General features: G+C 42.5%; 1 pseudogene; it reads left to right on the top strand.

The window, feature by feature from the left end:
- The first annotated feature begins 15,794 nt into the window (after positions 1-15,794).
- Positions 15,795-18,695, top strand: LOC103637638 (uncharacterized protein At5g01610-like; annotated as a pseudogene).
- Positions 18,696-23,959: the final 5,264 nt, after the last annotated feature.

A 23,959-nucleotide genomic window follows, 5' to 3' on the forward strand; every position in this document is an offset into this window, starting at 1 on the left:
CAGGGATGAAGACAAGAAGAGGAAGAAGAAGGAGAAGAAGAAATACTACAAGAAGAAGGGAGGCGATGCCCACATATGCCGGGAATGGGACTCTGACGAGAGCTCCACCGACTCCTCCGATGAGGACGCTGCCAACATCGCCATCAACAAAGGCCTCATCTTCCCCAACATCGGCCACAAATCTCTCATGGCTAAGGATGACAAGAAGAAGAAGGTACACTCTAGAGCCACCCCCAAATATACAACATCTAGTGATGAGGGTAGCTCTAGCGATAATGAAGATGATTTACTTGCTCTTTTTGCCAACCTTAGCATGGAATAAAAGGAAAAATTAAATGAATTAATAGAAACCATTAACGAGAAGGATGATCTCCTAGAAAGCCAAGAAGACTTCCTTGTTAAAGAAAACAAAAAATTTGTTAAGTTGAAGAATGCTTATGCTCAGGAAATAGAAAAATGTGAAAACTTATCTAAGGAGCTTAGCATTTGTCATGATTCAATTTCAAGTCTTAGAACTGAGAATGCTAGTTTAGTTTATAAGATTGAAAAATTTAATGTTTGCAATGATTCATTTTCCTGTCTTAGAGATGAGAATATTAAATTAAAAGCTAAGATAGAAGAATTAAATATTTGCAGACCCTCTACATCTACTGTTGAGCATGTTTCTATTTGCACTAGATGTAGAGATATTAATGTAGAAGCTATTGATGATCACCTTGCTATGATTAAACAACAAAATGATCACATAGCTAAATTAACTACTAAAATTGCTGAGCATGAACTAGAAAATGAGAAATTTAAATTTGCTCGTAGTATGCTTTATAATGGGAGATGCCCTGGCATTAAGGATGGCATTGGTTTCCAACAGGGGAGCAATGTCAAGCTTAATGCCCCTAAGGAATTGTCTAATTTTGTAAAGGGCAAGGCTCCCATAGTTCAGGATAGTGAAGGCTATATTTTATAGCCTGCAAACTATCCTGAGCACAAGATTAGGAAGATTCATGCTAGAAAACCTCATAATGTTTCTCACCATACATTTATGTACAAAAATGAGGCTTGTAGCTACAAGCATACCATCCATGTTAAAATGCCTAGAAAGAAAATTCCTACTACATCAAATGAGCATAACATTTCAGTTAAGACTTTTGATGCTTCTTATGTTTTAACTAACAAATCAGGCAAAGTAGTTGCCAAATATGTTGGGGGCAAACACAAGAGTCCAAATACTTGCGTTTAGGTACCCAAGGTGCTTGTTTCTAATGTCAAAGGACCCAAGACTATTTGGGTACCTAAGAACAAGGCCTACACTTGTTTTGTAGGTTTGTGCATCCGGGGGTTCAAGTTGGATAATCAATAGCGGATGCACAAACCACATGACAGGGGAGAAAAGAACGTTCTCCTCCTATGAGAAAAATGAAGATCCCCAATGAGCTATCACATTCGGGGATGGAAATGAAGGTTTGGTCAAAGGTTTGGGTAAAATTGCTATATCTCCTGACCATTCTGTTTCTAATGTTTTCTTGTAGATTCTTTGGACTACAATTTGATTTCTGTTTCTCAATTGTGCAAAATGGGCTACAACTGTATATTTACTGATGTAGATGTTCCTGTCTTTAGAAGAAGTGATGATTCAATAGCATTTAAAGGAGTGTTAGATGGTCAGCTATATTTAGTTGATTTTAACGATAACAAAGCTGAACTAGACACTTGTTTAATTGCTAAGACTAATATGGGCTGGCTGTGGCATCGCCGACTTGCCCATGTTGGAATGAAGAATCTTCATAAGCTTATAAAGGGAGAGCACATTTTAGGACTAACAAATGTTCACTTTGAGAAAGACAGGATTTGTAGCGCATGCCAAGCAGGGAAGCAAGTTGGAGTCCACCATCCACACAAGAACATAATGACGACGGGCAGGCCACTTGAGCTACTCCACATGGATCTATTCGGCCCAATCGCTTACATAAGCATTGGTGGGAGTAAGTATTGTCTAGTAATTGTGGATGACTATTCTCGCTTCACTTGGGTATTCTTTTTGCAGGAAAAATCACAAACCCAAGAGACTTTAAAAGGATTCTTGAGACGGGCTCAAATGAGTTCGGATTGAGAATAAAAAAGATTAGAAGCGACAATGGGATGAAGTTCAAGAATTCCCAAATTGAAGGATTTCTTGAGGAGGAGGGCATCAAGCATGAGTTCTCTTCTCCATACACGCCTCAACAAAATTGTGTAGTGGAGAGGAAGAATAGAACTCTACTGGATATGGCAAGAACCATGCTTGATGAGTACAAGACACCGGACTGGTTTTTGGCTGAGGCGATTAACACCGCCTGCTACTCCATCAACCGGTTATATCTTCACTGAATCCTCAAGAAGACATCATATGAACTCCTCACTGGTAAGAAGCCCAATGTTTCATATTTTAGAGTCTTTGGAAGCAAATGTTTTATTCTTGTTAAAAGAGGCAAAAGTTCTAAATTTGCTCCTAAGGCTGTAGAAGGTTTTTTACTAGGGTATGACTCAAACACAAGGTCATATAGAGTCTTCAACAAATCCACTGGATTAGTTGAGGTTTCTTGTGACATTGTGTTTGATGAGACTAATGGCTCCTAAGTGGAGCAAGTTGATCTTGATGAACTAGATGATGAAGAGGCTCCGTGCATCGCGCTAAGGAACATGTCCATTGGGGATGTGTGTCCTAAGGAATCCGAAGAGCCCACACAAGAACAAGATCAACCGTCATCTTCCATACAAGCATCTCCACCAACTCAAGAAGAGGATCATGCTCAAGATGATGAAGATGAAGATCAAGAGGATGAGCCACCTCAAGAGGAGGACATGGATCAAGGGGGAGATGAAAATGACCAAGACAAGGAAGATGACCAAGAAATAAGGGATCAAAGACCTCCACACCCAAGAGTCCACCAAGCAATTCAACGAGATCACCCCGTCAACTCCATTCTTGGTGACATCCATAAGGGGGTAACCACTAGATCTCGAGTTGCTCATTTCTGTGAATATTACTCTTTTGTGTCCTCTATTGAGCCATACAGGGTGGAGGATGCACTAAGAGATCCGGATTGGGTGGTGGCCATGCAAGAGGAGCTCAACAACTTCACAAGGAATGAGGTATGGCATTTAGTTCCACGTCCTAATCAAAATGTTGTACGTACCAAATGGGTATTCCGCAACAAGCAATATGAGCATGGTGTGGTGACAAGGAACAAAGCCCGACTTGTGGCCAAAGGTTATTCACAAGTCGAAGGTTTGGACTTTGATGAAACTTATGCACCCATACCTAGGCTTGAGTCAATTCGTATATTACTTGCCTATGCTACTTACCATGGCTTTAAGCTTTATCAAATGGATGTGAAAAGTGCTTTCCTCAATGGACCAATCAAGGAAGAGGTCTATGTTGAGCAACCTCCCGGCTTTGAAGATAGTGAGTATCCTAACCATGTATACAAACTCTCAAAGGCGCTTTATGGGCTCAAGCAAGCCCCAAGAGCATGGTATGAATGCCTAAGAGATTTTCTTATCACTAATGTCTTCAAAGTCGGAAAAGCCGATCCTACTCTCTTTACTAAGACTGTTGCAAAAGATTTGTTTGTATGCCAAATTTATGTTGATGATATTATATTTGGGTCTACTAACAAGTCAACTTGTGAAGAATTTAGTAGGATCATGATACCGAAATTCGAGATGTCTATGATGGGGGAGTTGAAGTATTTCCTAGGATTTCAAATCAAGCAACTCTAAGATGGCACCTTCATCAGCCAAACAAAGTACATTCAAGACATACTTAAGAAGTTTGGAATGGAGGATGGCAAACCCATCAAGACACCCATGGGAACAAATGGGCATCTCGACCGCGGCACGGGAGGTAAATCCGTAGATCAAAAGCTATACCGATCAATGATCGAATATTTATTCTACTTATGTGCATCTCGACCAGATTTTATGCTTTCTGTATGCATGTGTGCAAGGTTCCAGGCTGATCCTAAGGAAGTTCACCTTAGGGCTGTGAAGAGAATCATGAGATACTTAGTTTACACTCCTAAGTTTTGGCTTTGGTACCCCAAGGGATCTACCTTTGATCTAATTAGGTATTCTGATACCGATTGGGCAGGTGCAAAATTGATAGGAAGAGCGCATCAGGGACTTGTCAGTTTTTGGGAAGATCCCTGGTGTCATGGGCTTCAAAGAAACAAAATTCAGTAGCTCTTTCCACCACCGAAGCCGAGTACATTTCCGCAGGCCATTGTTGTGTGCAATTACTTTGGATGAGGCAAACCCTTAGGGACTATGGCTACAAATTCAGCAAAGTCCCTCTCCTATGTGATAATGAGAGTGCAATCCGCATGGCGGATAATCCCGTTGAACACAGCCGCACTAAGCACATAGATATTCGGTACCACTTTCTGAGAGATCACCAACAAAAGGGAGATATCGAAATAGCTTATGTGAGCACCCACAACCAACTAGCTGATATCTTTACCAAGCCACTAGATGAGAAAACTTTTAGCAAACTTAGGAATGAGCTAAATATACTTGATTCTCAGAACTTTGATTGAAACATTGCACACATAGCTCATGAATATACCTTTAATCACGTCTCTTTCATTTGGTGCCAATGCATATTTCTTATTGTGTTAATACTACGACTAATGTGTTTCAAGTGCATTTCAATACTAAGTCATAGATTGAAAGGGAAATAGAATATTCGGCAAAGACAAGGCTTCCACTCCAACTCTGACGGTATCATTTACCCTTTGTCGTTACTCCACAATCTCTCAAATTGGTAAAATCTTTCACTCATATCTCTTTTATCAATAGGGGAGAAAGTATTGAAGGGCTCTCAAGCTCTCCGTTTTTGGCGATTAATGCCAAAGGGGGAGAAAGTATTTAGCCCAAAGCAAAAGGACCGCACCACCACCATTTCAAAAAAATTCAAAATGAATTTTTCAATTGATGTATTCTCAATTGGTATCAATTTGTATCTATTTTTCAATTGATTTGTGAAAGTAAAATTTCAAATTAATATCTATATCAAAACCCTCTTGAAAGCTAAGAGGAGAATCTCATTCAGGAGGAGCTCTTATTTAGTCAAAGGAAAAGCATTTGAAACAGGGGGAGAAATTTCAAATCTGAAAAATACTTCTTGCAATCATATTCTTATACCTTTGACTATTTGAAAAGAGTTTGTTTTTGAAAAGGATTTTTCAAAAGATTTGCAAAACCAAACAAGTGGTGCAAATATGGTCGAAAATGTTAAATAAAAGAAAAGCAATTCATTCATACTTAGTAATACTTTAATTAGTTTAACTCCATGTAACTTATGCACACTTATCATAAATGCAAACTTGTTACATTTCTGCACTTTATATTTGCTTTGGTTTGTGTTGTCATCAATCACCAAAAAGGGGGAGATTGAAAGGGAAATAGGGTTAACCATTTTCTATAATTAATTTTGGTGGTTGATGACCAACACAAACACATGGACTAACAAGTTTGTCTAGAATTCATGTATTACAGATGCATAAGATTCAACACAAACCAAGAAAGCAATCAAGTTAGGGACACAATTTATTTGGAGCAAAAGGACTTGAGTGTGTTGAAAAATGGCGCATCGGACAGTGTCCGGTGCACCATGCCCGTACAACTCCAAACTAGCCACTCTCGAGAATTTCAGGGTGCGCTCCGCTATAATTCACCGGACTGTCCGGTGTGTCACCGGACTGTCTGGTGAGCCAGCGGAGCAACGGCTAGCTCGCGTCAACGGTCGACTGCAAAAGCGCCTGCCACGGTGAATAGTGTGCGGCAGAGTCAGAGCAGCAAAGTCAGAGGGCACCGGACTGTCTGGTGTGGCACCGGATTGTTCGGTGCCGCAAGAAGACAAAGGCTCCAACGGTCGACCAGATCTGAACCCTAACGGTTGGCTGACGTGGCGGCGCACCGAACAACACACAGTACCTGTCGGGTGCCGCACCAGACTGTCTGGTGCGCCCATCGCCAGCAGCCTTGTCCAACGGCTACAAGGTGGTTGGGGGCTATAAATACCCCCAACCACCACAACCTTTGGCATCCAAGTTTTCTGAAGATCACATTCAATACAAGAGCTCTAGCATTCACTCCAAGACACAATTCGAAAGATCAAATCCTCTCCAAGTCCCAAATTCATCTCAAACACTTAGTGACTTGTGAGAAAGAGATTTTGTGTTCATTTGCGCTCTTGTTGCTTGGATTGCCTTCTTCCTTTCTCATTTCTATTTCTCAAGTGACTTGTAATCGAAGCAAGAGACACCTAAGTGTGTGGTGGTCCTTGCGAGGTCTAAGTGACCCGAGAGATTAAGGAAAAGGCTCACTCGGTCTAAGTGACCGTTTGAGAGAGGGAAAGGGTTGAAATAGACCTGGTCTTTGTGACCTCCTCAATGGGGACTAGGTTCTTTGGAACCAAACCTTAGTAAAACAAATCATCGTGTTCACTCGCCTTGATTCTTGTTTGATTTGTTTTCCCCTCTCTAACGTTTCCTTGCTAGTGTGAACTTGAGTTGTCTCCCATACGTCATCCGCAATCCTTGAGCAACTCCTAGCAAGAGTGATATTCTTTTGGACTTGAATTTAATTCTAACGCTAACCCCCGATCTTAGTGACTGTTTAAGTTTATAAATTTCAAGTTTCGCCTATTCACCCCCCTCTAGGTGACTTTCACATCTTACTATACTTCTTACGCTCTTGGCGCTTCGAAGATGTGGACTCGGTGCCGGAGGTGGAAGGTGAGGAAGAATCAGTCTCATAATAGACCACCTTCTTCATTTTTTTCTTTTTCTTCTTGTCACTCCTCCTATGTGACTTGATAGAGCCGGCGGATTCCTCCTTGTGGTCCTTGTGCTTGTCGCCGGACTCCTTCAACGGAGTCCTTTCTTCGTTCTTCTTTCCCGAAGATCCGGGCTTTTGCCGGTTACCATCTCTCTTTTGGTGTGTTCTCCCGACATCACTTCAAGTTGTTAAACTCTAATGAAGCACAAAGCTCCGATACCAATTGAAAGTCGCTTGGAGAGGATTTGATGCTTTGATCAGTTGACTTGATTTTGGAGCTTGAAGAGGATTTGATGCTTTGATTGTGTCTTTGGTATTCTTTTGCTCTAGTATTGAATGAGGAAGTTGGAATGCTCGGATAGATTGAATGGTGGTGGTTGGGGAGTATTTATAGCCCCAACCACTATTCTAGCCGTTGTGTCGATGGGCACACCGGACAGTTCGGTGGTGCACCGGACACTCCACTGTTCACTGTCCGGTGAGTTCCACGTCAGCCGACCATTGGGGTTTGGAGTGGTTGACCGTTGAAGTCGTTTGTCCTTTTGCTGCACCGGACAGTCCTGTGGCACACCAGACAGTACGGTGTATCCTGTCGTTGCAGATTGACTTCTGGCTTCTGCGCTGTAGATTGCGTCGTAGTCAGCGCAATCGACCGTTGGGCAAAGTTGACCATTGCTCCATTGTCTCACCGGACAGTCCGGTGGCACACCGGACAGTCCGGTGGCACACCGGACAGTTCGGTGAATTTTAGCAGATGAGCTCCAAGAAATCTCGTGAGCGGCTAGTTCGCTGAGTGCTCAGCCAGGGCACCGGATAGTGTTCGGTGCGCCACAGGCTGCAATAGTTCTGTTTTGCTCCAATCATGTAGAATTCCCCAAGGTCATTTTATTTGTATGTTTATGTGAACTTTATGCACTTGAGAGAAATATCAACTAGACAAACTATTTAGTCCATATCGTTTGTGATGGTCGTCAAACACCAAAATCGATTATAGGAAATGGTTAAGCCCATTTCCCTTTCAACCTTGTCCCTGATAAGTTATGAATTTGTCACGTAAGGAAAAGTTGAAACATGAGTGGGTCTTTAAGATTTATTCTAAAAATTATTGTTAAGAAATTTGTATAATAAACTTCAACAATAAAAAATATTGTTAAATGAATGAGACAATAAACTCCTAGATATGTCTCTTAGAGCAAGATTAATAATGTAGTTCAATTTAAATATAACTATATGTACACTTATATATATTAGTCTGTTCATATTCTAGTTAACCTATCTACATCTCAATTATCTTTCTAATAATTTCTCTCACATTTTCTTGATTCGTAAACTTATAGTTTGTTTAGTATCTCTCTTCCATTCAATGTATAGCTCACCTATAGCTATTTATTGTATTTATTCTTAAACTTTTGTCTCTCAGGCCCTGCTCCAAACCTCAAAAGTCAATTGTTAGCCAGCTAATAAGTTATTAGTTGATTTTAGCTGGTATTGAACACCATATTTGGCACCTAGGCACGTTCGGACGGTCTAGCTCTATGGCCCGGACGGTCCCCCCCCCCCCCCCCCCCGTGACCAGATAAACACGAGCGATAGTATTTATCCCACATATGGTTATCCTAACCTATCTATGGGAATCTATTGGATCTCACCTAGGAACAGGTCTAGACATCCTCCCTTATAAATATAAAGGGGTACGACGAATTGAGAATCCTCGAAGTCATTCCAATCGAACTAGTTTACTTTATTTACTTTCTTTATCATTATTGCCGTAAGGGTAGATGTAGCATAGCTTTAGTTGTAACTTTCCGCATATCCACCTCCACCTCTATTCGACGCTACATCGTCTAGATCCGTCTTCGATGGCCTGCTGACCCCAAACATTTAAGATACTCTTCCTCGACGTGATTTCTTAATTCTTAGGTGACTCTATGTCGTCTGGGGACGTACTGAGTGGTTTGCTGATCCCAATCACCCTAAGATCTCTCCCCTAGGGGGCAAGATCTAGGTTCATATGAGGAAGAAGATGACGCCATCTCGGACCGTCTAGCCCAGAGCGTGGACCGTCCGGAGCGATGTAGGGAAGGAGCCGGTACTGCAGCGAGGTCGCAGACCGTCCAGCTTAGAGTCGCGGACCGTCTGCGCCACCATAGAGGTCACCGTCAGGCGGTACACCCCGAGTGTTTGGTGCTAGATCAACGCCAACACACCTTTTGGTGACTCCGCTAGGGACAAAGGTTGTAGATCTACAAAAATCAACTGCTATGGCCGATTCTAAAGATCTCAATGATGTTTCTCCAGACAGCGACACAAGACTGACTAATTTATCAACCGCTGAGCGTGAGGAATTAGAATACTACTTAAAGAAGTGGGAAGAGGAGTTCCATCGATAACAAGTTCAGAAGCGCGAGGTGATGGAGAAGTGGTACCTTTTGCACTTCAGGATAGATCGCCACTAGACGGTCGTCTGGGCGACGGAAGTAATGCTTGATACCATGTCAGCCTTGCTGGACCAGCTCCACACTGTAAGTAACGTCGCATCATTCGATGATATTCAATCTATTAAAATTTCTTTTGATAATCAGATTAAAAGTATGACATGGGATATAGATAAAATGGCACATGCATTATAAAAATCTCACACACCTATTTTTTTGTCACATGAATTGGGCACCGAAACAACTGCACCAAATACATTGCAACAAGTGGGTTTTCTCAGTCCCAACTAAATTATGGTATGCCAATGAACTCATATCTGGGGCAACCACTGTCGTCATCTTCATTACACTGTGAATCGACTCTTAGCATGGCCAGATGGACTACGCACGATCTTGGACCGTCTGTCCCCTTATGCCGGACAGTTCGGAGTCACACAGAGCCCACAACAAGGCACACAGACGATGCCCAACACGACCAAACAGTCCGAGTATAGTACTGTACCATCTGGTCTCTTCGCAGACCGTCCGACCACATAGGTCAGACCGTTTGGAATACTAGAATGCACTTGTGACCATCCTAGTGTTGAAGGTCGGCATAAAGATAGCCAGTCACCTAATCCCCATGATGAATAGCACGATGATAGTAGATCATGGGATGAGTCGAAAAAGTTTCATGTAGTTGGGCTTGTTTGGACTGCTAAGGCCAAATCTTTTGCTCGCTCTCACCTGCACTCGCCACAAAAGGGGAAAGTTAAGTTCACATTTTGTTTTGCTAAGTGTGATAAAATATTTGACGAGTTACTTAAGAATGGTAACTTTCAATTGTCGCATACAATTCCTACGATAGAAGAATTGAAAAGGCGTGCGTATTGTAAATGGCATGTCTCCTTTCTTCGTAACACCAATGATTGTAATGTCTTCTATCGGCAAATACAATCAGCTACAAATGAAGGCCAGTTGAGATTTCAAGAGATGAAGTTGACAAACCACATGTTGTCACACCCAGATTTATGGGCAAACCCGGGCACAAATCAAGTGTGTGCTAGGATCAAGTCTCACACATATGATGACTCATGGTACAGAAAACAATGTCACATCTTTATTATATAGTAGAGGTTATGTACAAAATAGCTAAATAAATACATCATATGACGACAATGATCCTCCACAACCATAGTTGACTAGGAGACGAGACCTAGACATCTCACGAACTCATCGCAGCATCCTTCATGCTCCTCATCTTGCGATACCTGTTCTGAACATGGTCATGAGTACAACAAGGGTGATCTCACATACGATCATTGCTCAACAAGTTGTGGGGAATAATGTGCATGGTCTCACTTACGGTGGGGCTCACGTGAACTGTAAGGCTTACCAAGAAGAATGATTGAGGCTGAACATTGCTTTTAAAGTTGGTCAAAATTTTATTAGCGGTTTTAAGTATAAGTGTATACTAACCCAATTAAATAAGAGATTATAATTAATAATAAATCACACAGTGCAATACAAATGATAAATTAAGCTTAATTCCATAAGTTAATCATGCGAGAGTCCCGCGTCGCCCTTGACTGTGAGCATGGTTGATATACCAGTTTTACACCCTGCAGAGGTTGGACATCTTTACCCACAAGACATGTTTCCCGTTTAGCCAAGGTTTGCAAGACCCTTAGACACTCCGAAAGTTAATGGCTAGGGATCCACAATGTAACACCCTTATTTTTGGGGTATAAAAATTTATTTGCTCTGTACTCAAAATTCAGGTGTTACTTTTCTTCTCCCTTTATTGAAATAATAGAGAGTTATTTTGTTCTAAATTGGCGTGAGCCCTAGAAATGCCTTGGTTGTCGCATTCATGTTGTTGCATAATGTTTCTAAGTACAAGAAGTGTTTGAAACATGTTAACATGTCTTGTAGAAGTTTCTAGAAAATTTTCATAATTTTCTGAATATTTTTATATTTTCTTAAATTCAAAATCCATTTTATTTGAGATACTTAAAAATATTTTCAAAAGTTCTAAATATATTTTTGAGTTTATTGGGTTCCAAATCATGTCTAGAAAGTTTCCTAGAATTTTTGGAGCATTCGAGATATTTTTCGGACATTAAAAACGATTTCAGCATTTTTCTGCAATTATTTTAATTTTAAAAATAGGATAATTATGAAAAATAAAATATCTTCAAACCCTGGTAATATATATATGGCTGGAACCCTCTCGTTGAGACCTTTCTAAATTTCGAAACTGTTTCCCCAGATTCGGTCCACAATTCCTGGAATTGCTCGCCGAAGTTCACGATGGTTCCAACTCCGGTGATAACTCCGGCGATCAATTACTTTCAATCTGTGTGTCGTTGGCAGAATTCGAGGGTACCGTTGCGTACGTCTCATTGAGAGCTTGTCCCGGTGCGTTTGATTCGTTGATCCAACCGTCGGTTCGCTGCCAATCGACGATTTTATTCTCAGCTCCGGCGAACCTCGTCTTGTCCGGTGAGCCCTCCTCCACTGTTGTCCATGGAGCTCTCTATTTTTTTCTCTCCCACACGCGCAGCCCCTCCCTGTCTCCGCTCTCTCCCCCGACGGTGGTGTCCCTCCCCCGTGCCCCCTTCCCCCTCCTCTCCCCCTCCCCCACCGCACACCCCCCGTGGCGGCGGCCCCACCTCGCACGAGCCTGCGTCGCGCCGCGTCGGCGGCGGCTCCCCCTCCCCTGTGGCTGGCCCCCCTCCCTTCCCCCTCCTCCTTCCCTTTCATGCTGAGAGGAAGAAGAAGGAGGGAGGAAGAAGATGATAGTTTTGCGAAAAGGCACCTCGAGAATTTTAAAACTATGCACACAGAAGTGTTCTAGTTTAAAAACGTGATATCTTTTGCATTTTAAATCTGATTCGCTCCGTTGAAGTTGCGTTAGATTCGTATTAAAATTGTCTACATGTTACAAGTATTATTCTCTATTGTTACATAGTTTATTTAATTATTTAAACATTTGTTTGACCGATGATTACTAAAGTAATGTTCCAATTAAACCTAATTTAGGGTTTTAACTTACGCGCTTATAAATAAATATCAAAATAGTTAATGTTAACTGAAATATTCATTATTAATAATTGTTTAGTATAAACATATTATCCATTTAATTGTCCTCGCGCGTTGCGTTGGTCCGCGTGCCATGCGCGGGCTATGAGCGTACTGTTTGCGTGCCGCCGTGCTGTTTTGCACGTTGCGCACTTCGGCTTTCGTCATTAATTCGCCTCGTCTAGAGTCGCTAATATTATTTAAATTACTTGTTTAATTTGAGAGCTATTAGCGTAGTAGATTTATTAAAACTAGGTAATAACTCTAGTTACATTTTATAAATGTCAATTTATGCAAGTAGGTCGAATTAAATATTCTAGTTCATATTTATATAACGTAAATGTGATGACTTCTCAATCGTAGCTTCGATCTCGGCATTTATTTTTCTCGTGTGACCGTAGAAGCGAGCTCTATTTTGTGTAGCACATTTTTATAATGTTTTCCCTTGTATGGTGTACTGTTCGATTATGTTTCAAGAATGTTGAATGTATGTTCACACTCGCCTAGATAACGTTCCATCTGCGGAGTCCGAGGAAGTTGCAGGAGAAGCCCCTAAGCAGCAGTAGTTTGGTGAAGGGAAGTGTAATATGATCTATTATGTCTTATTTACTTTATAATTCACTGTCCCGCATATTATAATTAACCTAAGGATTGACTAGCTTTCTATTTATCATGTCCTTGATTATCTTTTTGGGTTGGGTTATTATGATTAGCTACATGCTAGTGCTTTACCCTAATCAACGGACATGATGAGAATTACTTTATGATACGATGATTCATTATGATTATGATTACGAACTTGTGGTATTTTAGGGGATTCGGACTGTTTCCCGAGTACCTCTCTATAAGGACCTATTCGTTGAGAGACCACCCTAGACAACAATACAACCATGAGGGTGGTATGGGATGCCCTTAGCTGATTAATTGGAGGAACCTGGGGGTGTAGTTTGCTTCACCGTTATGCCGTCAATGGGGCTGGGGCATAGTGCTTGCTCTGCTAAGGGTGGGTGTCGAGGTTCATTCGATTTTGTTTTGTTAGTCACCCACCTTAGGGAGGAGTACTGTGTTTGTACGACTGGATAAATCTAATGGGCGGCTACACACCAGGAGAATCTTGGTAAAGGCTACATAGTGAAACCTTGCGGACTCACCTTCAAAGTGTTTGAGAGTTTGATCGACCCAAGGCAAAAAGGGATCACGACTCGTGGGTAAAGTGTGCAACCTCTGCAGATGGTTAGAAACTTGTATATTAGTCGTGCTCATAGTTAAGAGTAGCCTTGTGATCCTCTTTGATAAGAGATACTTTGGATTCATTTATGTTGATGGTTTAATGATGATGGTCATACTTATGATCTGGTACTTTCCTCTCTGAGGAGGTGCTTTCTTTTGGAAATATCAACTTGGGTTCTATGATAAAACTTGACTTCTACTAATGATAAATACCTGACCAACTAAAAGCAACTGCTTTGAGATTAATCCCACATACAACTAGTCCACTTTAGCAAAACAGGACATTTGCTAAATACGTTGATGTGTACTCACCCTTGCTTAAACACCAAACACCAGGTTGTCCCTATTTCAACCATTGCTCGGGAGAAGATGAAGTCAACACGGAGGATTTTTAGGAGTTTTAGGACTTCGAGGAGTTCTAAACTAGATTAGCGGCAAACCCCCAGTCAGTTGCCTGTGAATGCCTTATCTTACTACGTTTCATCCAACACTTCGATTTATGTTTAAGTTAATGACTATGTGGATGCTTTGGGCATCATGATGTAATAAAGTAATACTTCTTTCTGCTATTATTTGAGCACTGTGTGGTGATGTCCAATTATGTAATCGTTGTGTCCGTGAATTTATGATCCTAGCACGTACATGGTTCACATTTGGTTTACCTTCTAAAACCGGGTGTGACATAAGTGGTATCAAAGGCTTGCTGACTGTAGGACCGATAACCTAGAGTAGAATGGTCGTTCTAAGGATTATGAACCCTTGTTCTCTCACCTTGACCTTTGTTGTCACTTCAAAAGTCGATCGTCTCGACCAACCCTATGCTTCACTATTGTATATATTATACCTTGCTAAAATCTTATTTTATTTTGTTCCTAATCCGTTTATGGTTTACTTGCTAGTCCTATTAGCTCTAATCTTATCCTTATGCTTACAGTGTATTTTGTATATGGCTTGCCTTAGGCACACTGCATGCAAATCAGTGATTCCTTTCCTACTCTCTCATCTTGCGGAGCGTCCGCTTCACTGCACGGTGACTGGTCAGTCGAGTCACTTGGAGATGGTGCACCACCGCCCGCTTGAGGAGTAGGAACGTCGGCGTTAGGAGAGGGAGCAATAGGATTCTTCTTCCCCGCCTCAGCAAGAGGTGGAGTCTGTGAGGCGTCCCTCCCCTGTGCCCCAGCTGGAGGCGCCCTCTGCACCACCACAGGGCGTCCCGGCTGCTAGACGAGCTACTGGAAGAGATCTCGATGAAGACGACAATGGTGGAAGCTCAAGCCACAGTACCGCGCTTTCTAAGGAACAGGAGCATAAAGGATGGATCGGCCGACCCATTACCCATGACGCCGCTCGCGGTTTTCACTTTCACGACACGCTCAACTCCTTGTTGTGTCGGGCTTTAAACCAACACACCTAGTCAATCGAGTATCATTGTGTAATCTACCAGCATAGTTGCGGGACATACCTGAACCGCTGGGAGGCTACCTGTTTGGTGCGCCGTCCGGAGGATGACTTCCGGGGTGCAGAGATCTGCTCAAAGCACTATTCTATCTCTGAGAGGGACACTGTAGAGGCGGCCATGCAGGATGCTGCACGACATGCACTCTCGCAGTATTGCTCATTGTTCAGTGGGGTGGACGATGGTCTTAACCTCAGGTATTACCCCCATCGTTCGACTAGCAGTACGGGGAGTGTGATTGTCTCACCTGTTGACGAAGGCAATCCTAGGTTGAGCAACACAGTCAACCTAGTCATTGTGCTCAACATTGAGCTGGACCACACTCTTGATGAGTTGAGTAGGGCTCGTGCTGAGATCGCGAAGCTGCAGGATAACCGCGCGAAGCGCTGTCACCAGGAGTATGGTTCTCCTGCCCCAGCTAGGACTCAGCACCCGTACCGCTCACTGCCACATGGACACCATGCTTATGTCACTCCTGACTGTAGGACCAAGATAGATCTGGATCCTTAGACCACTAGCGTCAGAGTTTGTAATCTCTACTACCTATTAAGTCAATAATGTAGACCACAGGCACAACCATGCCCTCGCCCCCACGTCGGCAGCCACACACACGTGATCTTCATAGTCTGCACTCTCAGGCGCAGCGGATTCCGCCACCCGCCCTCGCAAACGCCGCCATGGATGGTGGCCGCATCCTCGACCCACTTCTCTCGGGCGCAGCGAATTTCGCCTCACTCATGCGTCCTCATACCGCTCGGCCCCCTTCGCGCACAGCTAGCCACATGTCGCGCATGGCGGACTCGCCTCCCCATCTGCACCGTAACCACTTGCTCCTTGTGGCCTCCACCATCCCATTCGTGGGAGCCGCATCCATGGCCGGGCTAGCCTCCCTCGTCATCAGACCCTACTTAGTACCGTTCCTCCTCCCCACTTCTGCCTCTGCCTCCTCCGGTCATGTCGTCTCTGGCGAGCTCTACGCCCCATCCCACGTCGCGCTCGCCGAGCTTGATGCCTTTGAGGCAAGCGCCTCGCCTCCTCGTCAAACTCGTTGTTCCCTATCCACTGGTTTGGTTTTTTACATTTCCTATGACTTGCCACTCATATTTCCTATGACTTGCCACTCACATTTGTGATCTTGCTTGAAGTCTAATTTAATTAAGCTAGGGCACCAATCTGAAGGCATTTCTTATTTATTATGACTCATGATACTTGTTGATGTACCCTTGAAATCTTCTGGTGTATACTTGCAAGAATTTCTAATATTGCACATTTCCTTTTATATATAACCGCATCTGACAATTCACCAAAGCTAACTTTTTTATTTTTGCTTTGTTTCAGTCTGGCAGGAAATAAGTTCTTCTGCAATTCCTCAATTATACATGGTTGTTTAGATCTAACAACAATTACTAATGGTAACTGCTTGCCGTTGTGATAGGCATATTAATGTTTTTTGTATGTGTGCATTTCGGAATCCTGAAAGGTGAAATCCGAGTTCATGATGGTCCCGAACACCATAGAGAAACAAGTTCATGAGTATCAAACAAAACTTGTTGCATTGGAGGAACAATTATCTAAGAGTGTAATGTGTTGGTTCACCATTATGCGCATTGTATGAAATAAGGCTGACTTCAGTAAAGTGTTAATTAGTTATATGAATTATAATAGTCATTTCAAGATATTTCAAACACTCAAAAGATATATCTACAACAGGTTCTTTACATGCAGGAGGTAGGAAACTAGGGACAACAAGTAGTATTGATGTTGCCTTTTGTTCTAAGCAACCTGGATTCAGATTTTAGCATTATTTTGCTAGAAGTGGAATCAAGAAACTACAATTTATTGTTGTAGAGGACAAAAGGATGCAACTCCTGGATAAACTTAAGTACATGGAGCGAGAATTGGTAGCAACCAAAGGGTGGGAGAGTGCATTACAAGAACGACTACTAAAGGAGTTGGGTGACAATCAGGAGCGTATTGTGGTCAAGTAATGAAAATAAATGAACTTGAGGCTATCTTTTTACCCTTTATCATATTCTTTTTGGTGGAAACCCTCTTTTGACACATGATATGCATCTTCTCATTTGTTATATCCATCTATTCCTTGCAAGGAACTTCAATGCAGGAGTGCCTTGACTGCCTCATGTCTGCCATATTTTCTATTGCATCATATATAGCATTGAAAGTGCTCTGGGTTGATACAACAAGTATGATGCTTCATGTTTGTTAGGGTGTTGTTTCCTTTCAGTGCATTTTGTCCCTTTCTCGGGGTGGAGGTAACATAAAACATGTGTTTTTATTATGCAATGTCATGGTGGTAATCCTATGTCAGATCTATGAATTAGTGTTTATAGCCATATTTAAACTACACTTCGGCAATATCATATTTTTATCAGTGGACATGAATAGTGACATGCTTCATGCTAATGCATGTACAACCCAATAGATCGGTTCTAGGATCAATACAGAATCATCAATATCATCCGTGAAGGAATTGATAAAAGACATGGAAGGGAATTTGCATCGATTATCTGAAAGCTCAAGAAGGGAGAAGAAAACCATTAAGGAAATTTTATATGTGAAAGAAGACCTATCCAGATCTGCTTCCAAAAATAATGCTGAGGTTTGAATGTTTATACTATTGCAATATCTATTTGTGGTTGCCTGTTGACTCATCTATTTTAAACATTTGAGGTTCATATGAGATCAGATAGTACTGCTCACCCTAGATTCTTTTCTTATCCATCTCCGCGTAGCAAAGAAACTAACCTAGAATCAGACCAAAGAGATTGCACGTAGGAGGGAGCATCGGAGTAGCGACAATAGTAGAGAGATCGCCAGGGCTGCTCGCCTGTCTGGAGAGAGGAAGGAAACAAGAGATGGACAAGACCATGAAAAGGTGGGTGCTTACTGGCTGGAGCCGCCGGCCAACAAGGAGATCTTCTCGGCTGGCGACGACCTTGAAGTCTGTGAGACAAAACCATTCTTTCTTGTAGTCTCATCATTTGTTTGGGTTCTTTTTGTTCTAGCATCGTCTAGCTCTCACACGTAGCCTGTTTGTCGCTGCGCCCTCTAATGGATAGACCAGCTCAAAGTTAGAACATCCATGGATGGATCAGTTAGTGATTTTAAAAGTAAGAGCATCCATGAATGAATAACTTCAGTCTCTGTAATTCGTTTCTCATGGCAGGTTTAATTAAAGTTGTGATACTTGTGAGAGATTTTCAGGTGGGGGAACAAAGGGAAAAAGGCTTGTGCCCTTGTCTTGTCTCTTCTTTGCAGATCGCGTCGCCGATGTTTCCTAACTCTAACTACATACAGTTGCTCTCGACCAGCATTGGGGATGGAGTGAAATGGTTGGTGAACAAGTTGAAGGGCAAGATGCAGAAGCCATTGGCGGACCTGCTTAGCACAACCTCCCTGTGGGCCTGTTCCCAAGCAAAAAAACCAACTATACAAGTTCGCGTCGGCTCTGAGCAGTGGTTTGACGCCACGGTGTCAGGTATGCTGGGCGAGGGCTGCCTCATGCAGAGGTGGACGGGATCAAGACCAAGGTGCTCGTCTGAGCTAGGGTCACCATTGTTAAGGCTGCCGCTGCCAAGGTCGAGATCAAGTGGTCGTGCAACCAGGATTCCTACGAGGTCGTCAGGGGCGGCATCACCGTCGACGAGTTCGCTGCACACCGAGATGGATAGATGGTTGCTTTTAGTTGCAGGAATAAATTCTATAGTCATTAGCAACCTGGGAGATCTATGTGCACTATACGTCATGTATTTTGTGCTTTGCTGTGAGAATGTGTAACACATGGAAGGATTCAGAACGTGTGCTCATTGCATATGATATATGTCTCATGACAGATTTTAACTACAAAACATCCCAAGCAGAGCTCGAGTTAGCTCAAATGATCTATCAGATTTTTAATAGAAGAGTACGTGGTGGACTCGAATCGTGTGATGTGTGCTGATAGATTTGGCTAAGACAAAAAAGAATGCTTAGTTTTTCTGGTTTCAACGTAGATCATCTTTACCACTTTATGCAAAAATTAGATAAAATTAATACTTTATGCAAAAAATTAGGTTAAATTACACATAATAGTGGTTTGGGCCTTTATTGGCTTTAAATCTAGACCCATCTAACCAACAAAACATATGTTTTTGTGTTTTGTCAAAACAAAGTCTATCAATCGGTAGTGGTTTGAATATTTGTTTGCTCTACATCCACATTCATCTAACCAACATAACCCACATATTTCTGTGATTTGTTAAAATAAAGTCTAATCGTCTGATATATAGAAACTGTAGCAACGCACGAGCACTTAGCTATAATAAAATTACATATTTATCTTGCCAATATAATAGTTTTACGGTGGTATTTAACCACATGGATTTTACATATCATAGTGATGTTTGTCGTTTCGTATCTATATTTTATACTATTTTTTACTTCCGTATCAACACACGGGCACGAACCTAGTAAATTCTTAAGTTAAGTGTCTTAGTCTTAGTCTTAGTTAGTCAGGATAGTATGCTTATCCTGTGTTTTTATGCTTGTCATGGTGAACCTATGCTGGATTTGGATCTTTGTAATGACTGACAAAAAAATGTGGTTGTTCCTTGTAGTTTGGTTTAGTTAATAATGTTAATAAAGTTAGTTATTTAGTTGGGAAACCTTTTACTTCTACTTTCCTCTTTATCTGAGAAGCTATGTTTGGCTGTGTTGAGAATCAGTGAATATGGTTGCTCATCCAGTGTTATGAACATCTTTGTATGCCTTTTTTATGCTAAAAGATTGCAAGATCAATTCTGATGTGTGAATGCCTTCCATAGATGTCTGACAATAGGCGCTGGGGCGGGAGGCGTATTCAGCAGGAGCTGCCTGCCCTGCAGGATGAGGCACCCCAGTAGTTGCCTCCACTGTCACCCTAATGACGGTGGAGCAAATGTTCTTCATGCAGACCTAGGTAGAGCAAGCTATTGGGCAGACTCTAGCAGCCATGCAGCAAGCGAAACAACAACCTCAACCGCAACCGCAGATGTAGATGCCTCAGATGCCAAGAGACAAGCGTGAAGTTCATGAGAGGTCATCCCCCTGTTTTCGCCTACTCTGCGACCCCATGGACGCCGAAGATTAGCTAGCACAGTGAAGCGGGAGCTGCACACCGCCCAATGCAATGACAGAGAGAAAGTTTTATATGGTCCCTGTCTGCTAAGGAGTGCAACTCAGCCCTGGTGGGAGTCCTATCTCGCCACCCATGTCGGCTCTGAAGCTTTCACTTGGAAGGAATTCAGAGAAAATTTCTGTCAGTACCATGTTCCATAAGGTCTGATGATAGTCAAGAAGGAGGAGTTTCTGGCACTGAAGTAGGGACCCATGTCCATCAGTGAGTACAGGGACATAATTCTGCAGTTGTCTCGCTATGCACCCGAAGATGTCAACACCGATGCAAAAAGGTAGTACCGATTTCTGAGAGATTTGGTTGATCCCTGCATTACTAGCTGATTAATCACACCTTCCCTACCTTCCAACATCTGATTGACAAAGCAATCATGACTGAAAGAAAGCGCAAGGAGATGGAAGACCGGAAGCGCAATATGAGTGGACTCCAGTCTAGGAGCAATAGTCACCCCCGTTTCTCAGGCAATTCATCTCAGCAGTTCAAGCTTGGCCACCCGTAGGGATATCAGCAGCAGAACCAGCGTCAGAACCACTAGCAGACTCAGAGGCAGTATCATTAGCCGCAACAGTACCGTCAGAATAGCCAACCAGGAGGAAATCAGTAGTAGAGGTAGAATAATCAAGCACCTCGCCTTCCTGCTCCAGCAGCTAATCAGAACAACCAGACAACCCTAGTGCAAGTAGGAGGCAGAGGATGTTTCCATTGAGGAGAGCAAGGCCAATGGGCGATGCAGTGCCCAAAGAAGATGGCTCAGCAGCAGTCGGCTCCCAATGCCCCAGCAAGACAGAATGCAGCTCAATAGGGAGCAAGCAACCGCGGCCAGCAACGTACCCAGTATGGAAAGGTGAATCACCTGGAGGCTGATACAGTTCAAGAGACCCCAGGAGTGGCACTAGGTACGTTCTTAGTCGAATCTCATCTTGCAAATATGTAGTTTGATACTGGAGCCATGCATTCTTTTGTGACAGCATCATCGATAGAAACACAACATACCAGTACCACCCATGTTCCCACCTATGAGGGTTAGTTTAGTTGGTGGGAGGACCTAAACAGATAAATTATGTCCAAATGCAAGAGTCGAAATAAAGGGGATAGAGTTCCCCGTCGATCTGGTAGTAATGGGTACCCGTGATGTATACATAGATGTCATCTTAGGTATGAATTGATTGATGAAGTATCAAGGTGGCCTTAGCTGTGATAAGAGGACTGTGAGGTTGGTGTACTTATCAGGAGAAGAAGTAGTGGTGGAGCTGATCTTGTCTGAACCAAGGAAAGGAAGCTATCACCAGATATCTGTTGATAGTAAGGGAGTCAATCCGCTTGAAGTTATCAGAGTGTCCAGACCAGAGCTAGTGGAACTCAAGAAGCAGATAGACGAGTTGTTGGAGAAGGTTTACATCAGACCCAACACCTCGCCTTGTGCCGCTCCTGTGTTGTTTGTAGAGAAGAAGGATGATACAAAGAGGACGTGCATAAATTACTGAGCTTTGAATGAGGTCACTATTAATAACAAGTACCCCTGCCCAGAATAGAAGATCTGTTCGACCAGCTGAGAGAAGCCAGTGTGTTCTCGAATATAGATACGAGGTTAGGTTAGCATTAGCTCAGAATCCGACCTTCCGATGTACCGAAGATAGCATTTACCACCAAGTATGGATTATATGAGTTCACAATGATGTCCTTTGGTCTGACAAATGCGCCAACTTTCTTCATGTATCTGACGAACAACATGTTCATGGATTACCTAGACAAGCGTCACACCTCAAATCCTATTGTGGTGATTAGAAAAGTTCTACAAAGTATTTGAATTAAAAAAAATTTGTTGTTATCTTTGAAACTATTTTTCTAAAACCAAATAAATGGGGAAAATAAAATATTAGCTATGTGTTTAAATCATTTTAAAAAAATATGATGTAGTAGTTTACATGAATTGTATTGAAGATTTGGTGGTTTCCAAGATAGAAAGGTTATTTAAATTTTAGGTGGTGTGAATTATGAATTTGAAATTAAATTCTTAAATAAATAAATAAAATGAACTTTGCATTGGATGCTGGTAAATTTCTTTGGTTGTTCATTTTAAATAAATTTTGAAATTCAAAGGCCTGATTTGAATTGGGATTCAAACTTGAATTAAATAAGTTAAAATAGATAATATAAAATATAAAAGAAAAAGAGAAACTACCTAGCCGCGCGGGACCTTTCTTCAACTCGGCCCACCTCTTATCTACTCTCAGTCGATTGGGACGGCTCGGATTTGGCCCAATGAACCCCAGCCAACCGCGACCATCTGTGTTCACATCTGGGTTGGCACCGACATGTGGTCCCCTTGGCCGGCCACACAACATGTCCCCGTCACTCGCAGGTGGGGTCCCCACACCATCCCTTTCTCACCACGTAGCACCATCACTCATTGACATGTGGGGCCACATTGTCAGAACTACCCCCTTCACCATAGCAAACTCCACGTCAAACGCGACTTCGGTTGTGCTCTGAGCTCCCATTTTCCGGTGGGATTCACCCAGGGACGGTTCTCCCTCCCCCTCCCTTCGAAGTTGGCAGTATAAAAGCCAAGTTCGCCTTCTCATGACTGCCATATCCATTCAGCCCGTGCATGCGCAAACATAAGGAAGGCACCGCCGCGTGAGCAGAGAGAGGTCAGGGAGTGGGAGAAAGTGGCTGCCGCGGTTGATTCAAGCATATGGCAATGTTGAGTCCTCGGAATCGGGCCAGTAACCCTCGCCATGCAGTGCACAATACATACGTGGCTTCACTTGGATGGAGTCGTGCTCGGATCGCGGAGGAATTGCTCACCAAAGCTATCAAGCCACCGTGGATTCGCAGATCCCCGTGGGCGGGATTGCTCGGCACAACAATCAGGGCTGATTTGGTGATTAGGGATCCCTAGGGGATCCATGGGGGAGGAATACCCTTGCAATTCAATTTTGAATAGCAAGAGGATTTTTTCCCTTAGGATCCCCGGTCACTAAATCAGACCTCAGTGGTAAGGGTGCCCTGCCTAGTTCCTTGTTTCTTGCGCATGCCTCTTCACTAGTCGTCAGGTAAGGGAAAGCTTTCGGGCGCTGAGATGGGTGTTCGTCGGTGATGCCCTGCTGTGTGGGGTGGGCCTGTGCCACCGGTCCGACCGATGGGGGTGGACGACATGCTTGTGTTGTTGGATGAATCACACATGGTTGGGATTAGACCCTAGCATACCCCTTCGACTATTTAATCTGAGTCGTGGATAGTTGAACGGGCGGTTCCGGTTAGAGATAAAGTAACGCTTTGGCCGAGCATATGTGGATCGTTGATCTGTGATCTATCGGCTCGCGCGCGGTCAGCGTTATGCAGCCATGTAAATCTTTCTAGAGAGCCCTAGATTTTTATAGAATCAACCCGACATCCTTTCCTTCGCAGAGACTATAACAAATAGATCCAAAACTTTATAATATTAACCTTCAGATTTATGAATATAATACCCGCAGTCCAAGAGTCCACCGATTTATATAAAATGAATAAGAAATTGATTTTTGGTATTAAAATAAATCTATAATGTTTAAATAAATCATAACTTGTTCATTTTATCTCCGATTTACTTCATTCAAGTTGTGTTAGTCTCGTATTAAATTTGTCTACGGAGTAACAACATTATTTTTTGTTATATCACCTATTTTTATATATAGATAATTATTCAACCTATGTTTAGTAGATGGATCTAGTTCATCAAAGTTAACCATTCATAAATATAAACTGACTTAAAATAAAATCTCTAATGAAGATATAATT

This window comes from Zea mays, chromosome 1 (genome assembly GCF_902167145.1).
Source record: "Zea mays cultivar B73 chromosome 1, Zm-B73-REFERENCE-NAM-5.0, whole genome shotgun sequence".
NCBI lineage: Eukaryota > Viridiplantae > Streptophyta > Magnoliopsida > Poales > Poaceae > Zea > Zea mays.